General features: G+C 35.6%; 1 long non-coding RNA gene across 1 annotated transcript; it reads right to left on the bottom strand.

The window, feature by feature from the left end:
* Positions 1 to 1,194: 1,194 nt before the first annotated feature.
* On the bottom strand, positions 1,195 to 2,425 carry LOC138325153 (uncharacterized). Its single transcript, XR_011208733.1, has 4 exons — positions 2,332 to 2,425; positions 1,820 to 1,915; positions 1,565 to 1,661; positions 1,195 to 1,366 (listed from the first exon to the last, which is right to left on the bottom strand). It is a non-coding gene; the product is annotated as an uncharacterized lncRNA (long non-coding RNA).
* Positions 2,426 to 12,843: the final 10,418 nt, after the last annotated feature.

The raw sequence follows: 12,843 nt of genomic DNA, 5'->3' as shown, positions 1-12,843 counted from the left end.
AACACTAAGTGAACTACTCCCCACTGTATTCCTTCACACCCACCGCAGTACATTTGGCAAAGAGATGGACGCTTGTCCTATCGAGAGACGACAGGGTTGAGTATGTTGTGTGATGTCTTTCAAGTTATGCTTTAGTGAGAGAGCAAATCGCAAAGAATAACGTCCCATATACCGCAGTCATAATACATACAAAGGAGACCTTGTTCTCTACCTATTATATAGCTGCTGTGTACGATAAAAGATTGCGTGAGGAACGCCAGAATATCTGTATATGCCTTTCGCAGGAGGTATAATTGTTTGTGTGAATGATGCAGTGCGTGAGGAGTACTAAATGCTCTGATTATATAAGGGTATTGACAAAAGTTTGTTTTTGCCCTGTGGTATATGTTTTGTAATCGGCATGCTCCTCTGCGCTGTATTTTCTCGATCTACGTACTCTGCCTTCAGCAGTTCGGGTCTATTGAGGAAGAGATCCTAGTTTTGGTCTTAAGTTATAGGCACAGACATACATTGTACCGTATACAACAATTTCATAATACTTGAATGGCTACTATATGTCATAGGCTATAAAAGAATTTCGAGATCGTGTACAGAATACGTCTCTATGTTGCGTCCCAATAGTCACTGGTTACTATACAGATGTCTTTGTACCGTCTCGTAGGCATGTGGCTGCTCCACGGTCCTAGGATCCAATCCCTCATAACGGTTACTATCTACGTGATGTGGTCCCGATTCTCCAATTTCATCGTAAGTTGCATCTAGAGTAGAAAAAGCGAAGATAGATGATGACAGTACATATTTATATTGTCAATCTGAAATGTAAAAACAACTAATAATCTGTGTGAATTGAGCTGTGGACTTCCCCTTACTGCAATTCTATAGCGATCGTAAGTACAGAAACATTTGAAAACCTTAACATGTTTTTGCTTGAGATAATTGATTTTCACCAACGACACAATTATGGTCAACAGGAAATACAGAAAAGTGATTGTTACGGATATTTAATTGTTGTTTTATTAAATAAATTATTAATTGAAGTTAGTTCCTTTAAATATGTTTTCAATCATAGCACGTCATTCTTGTCCAAAGAATAACTATGAAGTTTAAGTCTTATTTGGAAAGAAACATAGGTATAAATATATATAAACAACAAAAACATTGTTGTGAAAATAAGGGTTGATCTACGCACTTTTGTACTTTTCTGTCGACTATCCATCTCTGTCATATCTGTTACATGACTTGGATTCCTGCTGTCGATTGGCTCCCCGAATTACGTCTGACCAACACAATTATTACTACTACTACCAACACCACAATGACAAGTCCACATCCGGCCCTATTCCGATGGCAGCAACATTTGTATAATCTATATGTAAGATGAATTCGCTTTGATTACTTTAAAATCATAATTCAGTTCACAATAGCAAGAAAATAAACACCTGTGTATTTTTGAACAGTTTCAAGTATGCCCCTATACGAAGTTATGTTGTATTATCGTACACATTTGTTATGTAGCGAAATTTAAACATTAAGCTTGGACTACATTATCATGGTACATTCTTACCTAAGCAGTGACCATTCTGCTGGAGACACTTGTTCCCCTGTACAATGGTCTGGACATGTCCTGGTACAATTATCGCCATGGAAACCATCCACACAACCTGAGATCAAAATATGTCTGTACTTCTATGGCATGTTAAACGCATTGATTATAATAAAACAATCCCGCTATATCCTCAGTCAGGATAAGTATATTCTTGAAAATATTTAAGCATGATAAACGTGAATTAATTAGCTTATCGTCAGTAATTATACATACCTTCACATTTGCCATGCAATTGAATACACCTTCCGTTTAAACATTGACTTGAACATTTCCTGTCACATGTAGATCCGTATTTTCCACTAATACACGCTGCCAGTTTCCAGGATATAGATAAAATGATTGAAACATGTTGGATATTTATATTCGAAATGCATAAACCAAACCAATATGATATTGTTTTTATTTCAAATCAAAGTATAAACTCTCTTTGTCTTGATTATCATTTTTGCGAGCAGGTGGTGCTAAACAATTGAAGAACTAAATTAAGCAAATTGGATCCGTGACGCAATCTTTGAAATAGGGAGAAATACATCTTAAAACATATAAAAAGATTTTAATGCCACAGAATAACATATTGGTAATCTGCCTCAGCAAAAAAATAATGTAAGTTATGTCCAATAGACACGTTAAGAAACCTCAATCACCCCTGCATTCATATTTCAAGTGAAAGCGATTATTCCTCAATGACAGTATACCCATCACTAGTTAACCTGATTAAACAATACCTGTGCAAGTCCCGTTGTTTCTATTACATTCATCTTTACAGTCATTAGGGCAAACCGTATTGCAGTATGGTCCATAAAAGCCAGTCAGACAACCTGTAATCCATCAAAACGAAATAAAGGTCATCAATAAGACATTTTGTCAAATACTGAGTTTAATATCACACACTATCAAGATTCACATGAAGTGCTAAACATAAATATCTAGCTATTCAATCGTTGTAAAGTCACAGTTGTCAGCAAAATCATTAACGTTGGTAATGGTTAAATAAAACGATTTCTAAGAAGGTCATGGTTCTTTAAAGTTGTATTTCTTGTAATTTTCACCATCACAAACTCTCATAAAACATAGAATGTGTGAATATGGATACTTATATATGATGGTTCAGATCCATGAAAGCACCAAAATAATATTGACATAGCGGTAAATGTCGTATGAAATATCACGCGTTTTGAAAGAACCGCCACAGTCAACGTCATGTTTCAAACTTTCGGGTAATATCGGAAAACCGAGTTACATCACGTGACCGACATCGGCGATACCCGTACAGATCGGTACCTCCCGAGCCATATCACGTAGATCGGAACAGTTCGGATATTTCCGAACTATTTTAAACGTGTACACGTTAAAAATCAATATTTCAATTTAATTGTTCAATAACTTTGCGAATACGAACTTTATAAAAGTCGGAAAATATCGAAAGTTTAAAACTTAAAAAAGAGGCGAAGAAAAATATGTAGAACACTCTAAATACTTTTTCTATGCCAAAAATACAACAAGTCACAGACCATACATCTTTAGTTTTCAGAAAGCGAAATTCACAATCTCGTGATTTGCAGGCAACAATTGAAAACAAAACCAGTTGTTTTCTAATATCTAACGAATGAGGACTCAAGTAATCAAAACATCAATATCCATGTATGAGTGAGTGTAAAACAGTCTAAGGTTATTTTGCAGCAAAACATGTTTATAACGAACACGCTAACAACTAATTCATGGTTATGACGTAGTGATGTTTATTTACAGTCAAGATTCCTATAAGATGTCTGTGTGTACAATTAGGTTGGTTTGCAATTCAGCAATATAAAATATTTAATACAATTTTTCATTTGCATAACGATCTATGATGGTGACTTGAAGTTACTATTACAGAAGTATTAAAAGATTTTTATTGCTTCGCTCAGACACATGAAAGTGTCTTATAATTATTATTACCAAAACATCCATCGAATAACTGACTGCATGTCAGACATATGTGATTCCACATATATACAAGACGCTGAAGTAGAACTCCATGACGTTCTAGTTTGACATATGTAAAAATAAATCATTTCAAATGAGAAAAGGCCTAACATTTAGAATGGATAATGGATCTCTGTAGATATCATCCTCATGAATTGTTAACGTTGATCGTACATACATTTAATTGTTTGACCTTTCATTTATTTATTTTCTTCTATCCTTAATGTACTAAAAATATTATAACCTCCATTTCAAAGCACTATGGTATATAGTGTTGTCTTGTGATGGCATAGATGTCATCCCTCGACAACACTATCAGACCATAGAGCCCTCAATAGAAGGCAATAATATATAAATATCCCGCGCTAACGTCGTTACAGCGGGAAATTTCCATCACTCCATTCCTACTAGATAAAACTAGTGGCACGCAAAACGTTATTGGGTATCACGAGATGCATGCATTATTTCCATTATACAATGACATATCAGACGGACCTAGGGATAATTTTAAAAAAAACCTTGCATTCCCTACTTTTATTACATTTTATTATTTAATCGAGTGCTGTCATGTCTAATGTTATGGTAGAAATGTTATTGTCAAAGGCGTCCCATTTTCCAGGCAGAAATCTGCATATTTCGTTACTTGCTCTGTTCTTTTGACTACTAGTGGAGCAACACCTTAAGGGGTGTTGCGAATGAAATGAGAGACCCTAAGGACCATGAATTGATAACTCATGGCAATTCTTCGAAAGAAGTACAAGCTTAAGTATCCGCATATGCATAAAAATGAACATGTATACAGTGCATTTGTGTATGGAAATTGAATGAAGTACAAACGCACAAAGGACCATGTTACAGATCTTGGATCTATTATGTTGATTAAACTACTATAGTGCGCAACACCTGTATGGAGGATTGTCACGAAAAGAGCGGTTCAGCTTCGGAAACAATATCGCACGATTGAAGTCATTTTACGATTTTAGTCTATTTGACCCTTGTGACTGTGACCTTGAATAAAGGTCAAAGGTCATTCAATTGATTAAACTTACAAGTAGTAGCCCTTCATCCAAGCATGCTACAAACATAATACTTGTACCATGCACATGGCTACAGGCCAGTCAATTATTGATAGAGGGAGTCATTGGAATATTTTTACCCCAATTGACACTGTGGCGGTAATTAAGGTAAAGTCCATTTATTTGAACAAACTCTGTAGCCTTCCATTTCATCATGTTATAGACCCAACACCAGGAATACAAAATTCAGGTCTGCATGACTATTGACAAAAAATTATTGCATGTGGAATAAAACTAGCACTCCCAATTCAAAACTGGTAGGTTAATTCTTTCACGACCTAAACGTCGAAAGGTAGTTCGGTTCTTTTACAACTAATCTTATCTTCGGAAGGTAGTTCTATTCTTTTACCTATTGGATGTGAAATAAAACTAGCGCTCCCAATTCAAACCTGGTAGTTTGATTCTTTTACGACTCATCTTAATCTTCGCAAGGTAGTCCTATTCTTTTAAAACTTATATTAATCTTCGGAAGATAGTCCTATTTTTTTTTTACATCTCAACCAAATCTTCGGAAGGATATTATAATTACCAAACAAAAAGCCCCTGAATGCACACATTAACACACCTTTATGGTGAACAAAATAGGTATGAAATGAAGAGCTTCTTGAATGAAATGAAGAAAAAAGCCCAATGTCATGATGACATAATATTTTCAATTTGATCCTGACATATGGCTTCATATTCACTCAAAAAGTGCACAATTCTGAATATGCAATCATTTAAAGTTGCGTTAATTTATATTTGGAATAAACTGTATTGATCCGTGTTTTGAAATACAAAGAATAGCTTCAGCCTTGCTCCTCCAAATTATAATTGGTAGGCCGAACCTGAACCCAACCACATCAGTGTAGAAAATGTCCACAACTACTCAAATTACATATAAATTATAGTGTTTATTATACAGAAATCTGCTATTCTACTTATTAATAATATTACTTAAATCCATGATGAGTCACCAACCGTGTTAAAATATGAAATGAAGAGAAAGAACGACAACTCTGTTATAACAGAGTTTTTCGTTCTAGAACGAAATGATAACACGGCTAAATAAACCTATCAACCTGCTTATTTTTTGCGATTTGAGTAATAAGGAAACCCAACGATATTTTTTGCTGAAATTGTGAATGTAAGCTAAACTCGGCGTGATCTATCGATTGAAGTAATCACCTTAGCTGTGAAAAATTCAAAATGACGAGATATTTTGGTGTAAAACCTCCAAAATCGACATTTTGACCACTGGGTTCTGTTTAATTCGTCCTAGTAAATTAACTAATAAAGCTGACATGCTAGAACTTTACATATAAAAGGTCCTTGCATTTCTGAACAAAACGGTATTTCTGATTTTTGGAAATGTTACATACAACGGCCACAATACAGCCTTGGTTATTGGTGGTATTTCGCAGGTTCTCGGTAAATTTCCACAACAGACAAGATATCTTGGGTTTCCGGACACGCCTTCCTTCGGAACTATTCTGAACGATTGGACCGGCAAATGTACCATTTAAAAATGAGTGATATTTTTGAAATTTTCTGTAGAAGTGACTAAAAATCATAAAATTAGTACATAATTTATGCACTAATCATCAAATTTATGTTACAAAATAAGCCCAAAAAGTGCAACAGTGAAATGGATCTGTTTGTACTGTATCGAATACACAAAATCATGGCGCAAACTATCGCGCCCCCTATGAGGAATGTGTATTGTTTGTATCCGGTTGATTAAAAACGTTGAAGCCGCCTTGATGTTCAAGTTAAATCCGGCATTATCAGGTAAGTAATTGTTCATTTTACTTGTTATAGACATCAATATCATTAACGGTGGATATTAGTATTATCAGATATATTTGATTGTTTTTGTAGGCCTGCAAATATAACGTTAGGTACTGTTTACAGTCTGTTTATGATCATCATCGCGAGTGACTGTCTGACAACAGAACCATGCATGCGTTCTAAATCGTGGCTTAACAGCACGTAAACTGACAATTGTACTTCCTTTGAGGCAGATGCCGTTTGAATATATGTATCTCCTAATATATTGTTTGATCATTTGATTAAATTGCTAGTATTTAAACCATAAAGTAATGCACATGTCGTTTCGGTACATTGTAGTCCGTAGCTTCGTTACATGCCATTTCGGTACATGCGGAAGTCTTTTCGGTATCATAAAGTGAACATGGCGAAATGACTTTCAGAAGGTACCGAAACGACTTTAAGTAATCTGAATATTAGACAACTAAAGAAAACAAACCAGAAAAAATGGTAACAATGTAGTTTGACAATGGATATGATCAACATTATTACATGTAGATATGGACATTTGTATGCACTGCAGTTTTACATGACACATAATAATTGCTTAGGATTCAGTTACTGCACTTACTGCACAGACTGGGTGGGTGAGGCCAATAATGTTAATTAAAATTCATTTAACAATTTTGCTGTGTTGTGTATAGTGATAGTCAACTACTGCGTAATAATTAGGATGCCGACAGGAATCATCAGATTGACAGGTGTTGTGAAAATTAGCATACATATGTATAATATCACTCTGACCCATTTCGCAATGTTATATACGGTCATGTCATAAATGTTGTAAGACGAACGTTATTGTGGCGTCGTAGATATTAATGACGTCTGTGATGTTGTATGATTATCTCGGTTGATACAATGTATGTCGAATCCAAGCCTGATTTCGCCACTCTTACATAAAACAGAATTGAAACTAAACAAAGTAATCCCAATTTTGACCCAGAGCTTAAGCCCTGGCTATTCTCTGAAGGATTCAATACATTGTAGGTCAAGAATTAAATAAACAATGTTCAAGAAAATTTGTAAGATTTTTCCTTGTAAAGGAAGTTTTTGATATCTTCTTGGTGCCCCTGGACTCTGATCTGGTGGTCATTTATTGAGGTCAAGGTGCGCTTTAAACTAAGCACCATGGATGCCCTTTTTTCCTGCAGGGGCGTAGGAAGCAGGGGGGCAGGGGGGACAATTGCCCCCCCCCCCCGTTCCCCAGGATTGCCCCCCCCATTTTCGCCAAGTGAAATGTTCTACACATTTTTGAGCTTTTTAGAAAAAATTTCGCTGCGCGGCGCATTTCCTAAAACATTCAAGCATGTAATGTTCAATGTTTAATAATGAAAATTCAATGCACACGAACTAGACTAAAAATGTCCATCAAGGGATTATACTATTTCCAAAAAATGCTTCTTAAAAGATTTATTTGTATGTCTTAGCAAGACAATCAGTTGATTATTATTTTGAGTTGCACAACAATGTGCTGATCGTGTGAATCCGGTATGTTCAGATCAAGCTGGGTTGCATAATGGTAAGACCATTACGACACTCACAATTATCATTTCTAAATGCAGGTAACTTTAAATCGAAAAATTACCATGTTAAGAACGCTTAAAAATCATCAAAATACAAAATCATAATATTTTTTCTCAGGGGGAGACCCCGGACCCCCAAAAAAAAAAATCTCGCGCCTACGTCAAATTCAACAAAATGCATCGTAAAACTCACCTCAGCCATTCTAAATAGTGAAACTTTTTCCCGGGGGAGACCCCTGGACCCCCTCAAACACCAAAATCTCGTGCCTACGGCGCTCGCAAATTCAACAAAATACATCATAAAACTCATCTCATCCATTCTAAATCATAATTTTTTTTCCCGGGGAAAAACCGTCGGACCCCCCCCCAAACACGAAACTCTTGCGCCTAAGGGGCTTGCAAATTCAACAAAATGCATCGTAAAACTCATCTCTGCCATTCTAAATAATAAAAATTTTTCCCGGGGGAGACCCCCCGACCCCCAAATTAATTTCCTGTTAGCGACACCACTGTCAATAGATGTGTACAATGATTATATGTAATGATATACAAAATGTATGAAAAAAGTATATCGAGTATCTCCTGTGGGTGCGGGGCGCAGGGGGGGGGGTATGAAATATTGAGGCCCCCCATTACGTTTCTTCTTCCTACGCCACTGTCCTGTCAGAATCACTGAAGTTTTGACTATATTTTGATTAATACTAGTTATGTGATAAATAGAATCTTACACTCATGGCTACATCATTTGAAATTTATTAAACTGAAATTTATAAAATTTGAAATACCACGAGCCTTCAAGGATATTTTGACATTTTATTTCCAAAATAACAACAGTTTTCTGGGTTTTTTTAAGATATCATACAGTATCTAGGTAAAAGGAGACCTAGTTATAACACTCACTATACAGTAGTGAATGTCAAACTTGTAATGTTCAGCCTCATCAGCTTTAGAAACCAGATAAATTTTGAATTTGAGAAATGTTTTCAAAATTTTTCTAAATCAAAAAAAAAAAAAAATAAAAAATAAAAAAAATTGATAAATTGAAAGCCATTTTGGTTAAGGTTTAAACTTTTGAATTATGATTTGCTTGCTGTTGACATTTTTTTCATCTGTGAGGAATATATATAGGCGATCTTCCTCAATATAAAAATTAAATATGATTAATAAAACAAAAGAGAAGCATGAAAGATGTACCAAGTAATTCATTTCTGCATGTATAAAAGCTACAAATAGAACCTTTAATGTGATGATTTATTTAACTGATTTTCATATCCTTCAGCAGTATCAAGGATTTAAAATAATTTAATTACCTGGTACCATATGTGTTCCAATTGGGATGTACAATTCGGTTCTCTTTTTTTATTAGTTTAATGTCCTATTAACAGCCAGGGTCATTTAAGGACATACCAGGTTTGATGGTGGAGGAAAGCCAGAGAACCCGGAGAAAAATCACCGACCAGCTGTCAGTACCTGGCAAATTTTCCACATAGGATTCGAACTTGTGACCCAGAGGTGGACGGCTTGTGGTAATATGTCGGGACAACTTTACCACTCGGCCACCGTGGCCCCACGAATAGAGTTCTCATAAAAGGCCTCATAAATGTTAGAAAGATTGGCACCTAATATAACCCATTACCCTAATTGCCCAACATGAAATTCCAATTAGCATTATACATTTCCAAGGCATTTCTTGATTAAAGCATTACACTGTATATTGTTAAATATCTTATGTAAGTATGATCAGATGCATGGTTACCATCAAGGGTTGAAAATGACAACTGACTTACTTGTAAAAGGGTATGTGGGTTTTAAATTAAAAACTTTATATTCTTTAAATGTTCACATGAACAATTTTCATTGGGATTGGATAAAGGGAGGTAATTGGCTTATTATTTTTTAAGGTATATTTTCTAGCAAAATGCTCAATATCACTAAAAGAATTGCGAAAACAGAGAAATGTAGGTTTTGTTATGGATTGAGTATTCGGTCAGACCAATATTGTCTATATTTTGACATTTTTTTTATCTACATGAGGAAAAACAGTTTTTTATTGATAAAATTGGGGTAGCAGAGACATTTACATGATTATTCGTGATGTACATGTATAAGTACACATGATATTTTTCAAATCTTTGATGCCGTGTCATTATGAAACGATATAATCCATATCAAATGAATTCTGGTTATTTTAACTTGATTATAGCAGTAGTTTCATTTTGTTTTTTTTTCTCTGTAAAAAACTGTTTAACATTTCTTGTTCTCTAAAATGTATGTATTTGTAAGAGATTGAGTGCCAGCCACGCGATATTGTCTATTATTACCAATTTTTTACTTTTGCATGATTATTCATGAAAATGCATATTCCAGGCAGCAATAGCAGTTATGATGAACTCCTTGCTTAATTGTATGTCATAGGGACAATCATAAAATGCTACATTAAAGTTTTAAGTCTCCCTTTATTTAAGAAAATAGCAGAGTAATAGCCTAATCCTTTTCCATACGCCAGGGGTTACTATCACTGACATAATATCTACCCCTGCACTATTTCATAATTAACTGATCGCCAGCTGTCAATCAAACCGCATTGTTTGTTCCGACATTGAATAGAAACACGTGTGTTTGGGGGTAGAGGCGTGGCTATATTACACCTGGCAATCGGTCAATGAAACTGCAGGCAACAGAAGACACAGGTAACTAGATCATTTACATGTAACATACATCAAAGGAATTGTATAATGTGGTTCACTGTACATATGTGTTGGTTTGAAGTTGGGTGTCACTTTCTCTGTAATCTTGAAAGGAAGTCTATGCAGGTCTCAGTTTTGAGGTCACCTGAGATGAAGTCTCCAGTGACCTAATCTAATTTTGCAAAGACCTTTTATGGCCAAAGGACAATCAAAATTGTGAATTATATGGTCCCCTAGGGACCTGAGGGTTGGGGCCAAAAGGGGTCAATTAGGCTAAAACTTCAACAATCTTCTTCTAAAATTACGGAAATAGTGGAATCAAATACTCTTCATAGATGGAATCACGTGGGGAGGGGGTCAAGTTTACTATAGTTTATTTAGGTAAAACACATTTTTGAGCATTATTTGGTCATTTGTAAAAGAAAATGAATCAGAATTATCAGTATGAAATGGTCATTGAATCATATTAACATATTTTCCATAACTAACCCCCAGGGGCCTGAGGGGTGGGGCTAAAATGGGTCAAATATGATAGGCTTAAACTTCAAAAACCTTCATCTAAAATTCTGGAAATGGTAGAATCAATACTCTTCATAGATTTGTTCAAATAAATGACATTGACTTTCATTCAAGGTCACAGGGGTCAAATAGGCTAAAATCTTTAAACGACTTCATGTGAATAAGTAAGTAGCCTAGAGACCTGATATTGGGCCTGTGACATGCAGAGATGAATGGCTACCAACTTTGTTCAAATGAAGGACAATGACCTTCATTCAAGGTCACAGGGGTTAAATAGGGTAAAATATTTAAACAACCTCTTGTGAATAACTAAGAGGCCTAGAGATCTGATATTGGGTCTGTGGCATGCTAGAATGAATGGCTACCAAGTTAGTTCAAATGAAGGACCTTGACCTTTACTCAAGGTCACAGGGGTCAAATAGGCTAAAATCTTTAAACGACTTCTTCTCAAGAACCAAAAGGCCCAGGGTACTCATATTAGGTCTGCGGCATGCTTGGATGAAGGGCTTCCAAGTTTGTTCAAATAAATTATCTTGACTTTCATTCAGGTCAAATCTTTTAAACAACTTCGTGTGAATAACTTAAAGGCCTATAGAGACCTGATATTGAACCTGTAACATAACTGACTACCTTGAGACTAGATATTGGATTTGCAGCATGGTGGGGATCAAGGGACCTTCATTCATGGTCTAATTCATTAAATATATCAGGACCTGGACTTCTTCTAATAAAAGAGGGTTTTTTATTGCCTTAACTGTGTGCCACTACTTTATTCTTTGAGATGTTGTATTGTGCCAATAGTCAGATGACCGTTAAGGCCCATCGGCCTCTTGTTCATAACCTAATGGAAATGGTCCCGTTTAAGAGTAACAACAAGAATTATCTTCCCTTTCTCTTCTCTTCATTTCATCCGCGACACTCCTTCAGGTGTCGCCCAACTAGTATACGGCAGACGTGATATTTTTGGACTTGTGCCGCCTTCCTTCAAAGCTATTCTGACCGATTAGATCGACGAGTGGACCATTCACAAATAGATCGTATATATGAAACATTCTGCTTATATTTTATGATATTATTACTTGAATTTATAAAATTTATAAGTCTTTCAATGATATCCAAATATTTGTTGTGGATTTCGCGAATCGGGGAAATCAATGTTGTTTGGGGCGTTCAACCGCCCAAAGACATGCCATACGACTAGCGCCATCTGGTAGAAGGAATGTGATGAGATGTCACCTTGTGTATCCGGTTGGAACAGGTTTGGATTGATGTTGAAGGCCGCCTCGTTTTTCAAGTTACAATATCGGCAATATCAGGTAAGTAGGCCTAGTTATGTATTTTACTTGTTAAAGCTATCACTATCGGCTGGTGTTATTATTATTCGCTATCTAATATTTGAGGTCGTTGTTGTTTATTATGATTGTTTTTCGTATGCCTACTGCAGTACCGAGTCTGATCATGACAGCGACTGAATCAAGCGTTAGGCTAGGCAACACTGCATGAATTAAATTTAAAAACAACTCGTAAACTGACAGTCTATTGTAAGACTCTGAGACAGATGCCGTTTTAATATGTTCTCATAATATATTGCTTAATTGTATGATTAAGACTAGTAGCGTAGTTAAACAGTTCTCGTTATTTGAAGTACATGTTTTGTT

This window comes from Argopecten irradians, chromosome 6 (genome assembly GCF_041381155.1).
Source record: "Argopecten irradians isolate NY chromosome 6, Ai_NY, whole genome shotgun sequence".
NCBI classification, from domain to species: Eukaryota; Metazoa; Mollusca; class Bivalvia; order Pectinida; family Pectinidae; genus Argopecten; species Argopecten irradians.
The sequence above is the reverse complement of the archived record's forward strand: the minus strand, read 5'-3'. Positions and strand labels throughout refer to the sequence as shown.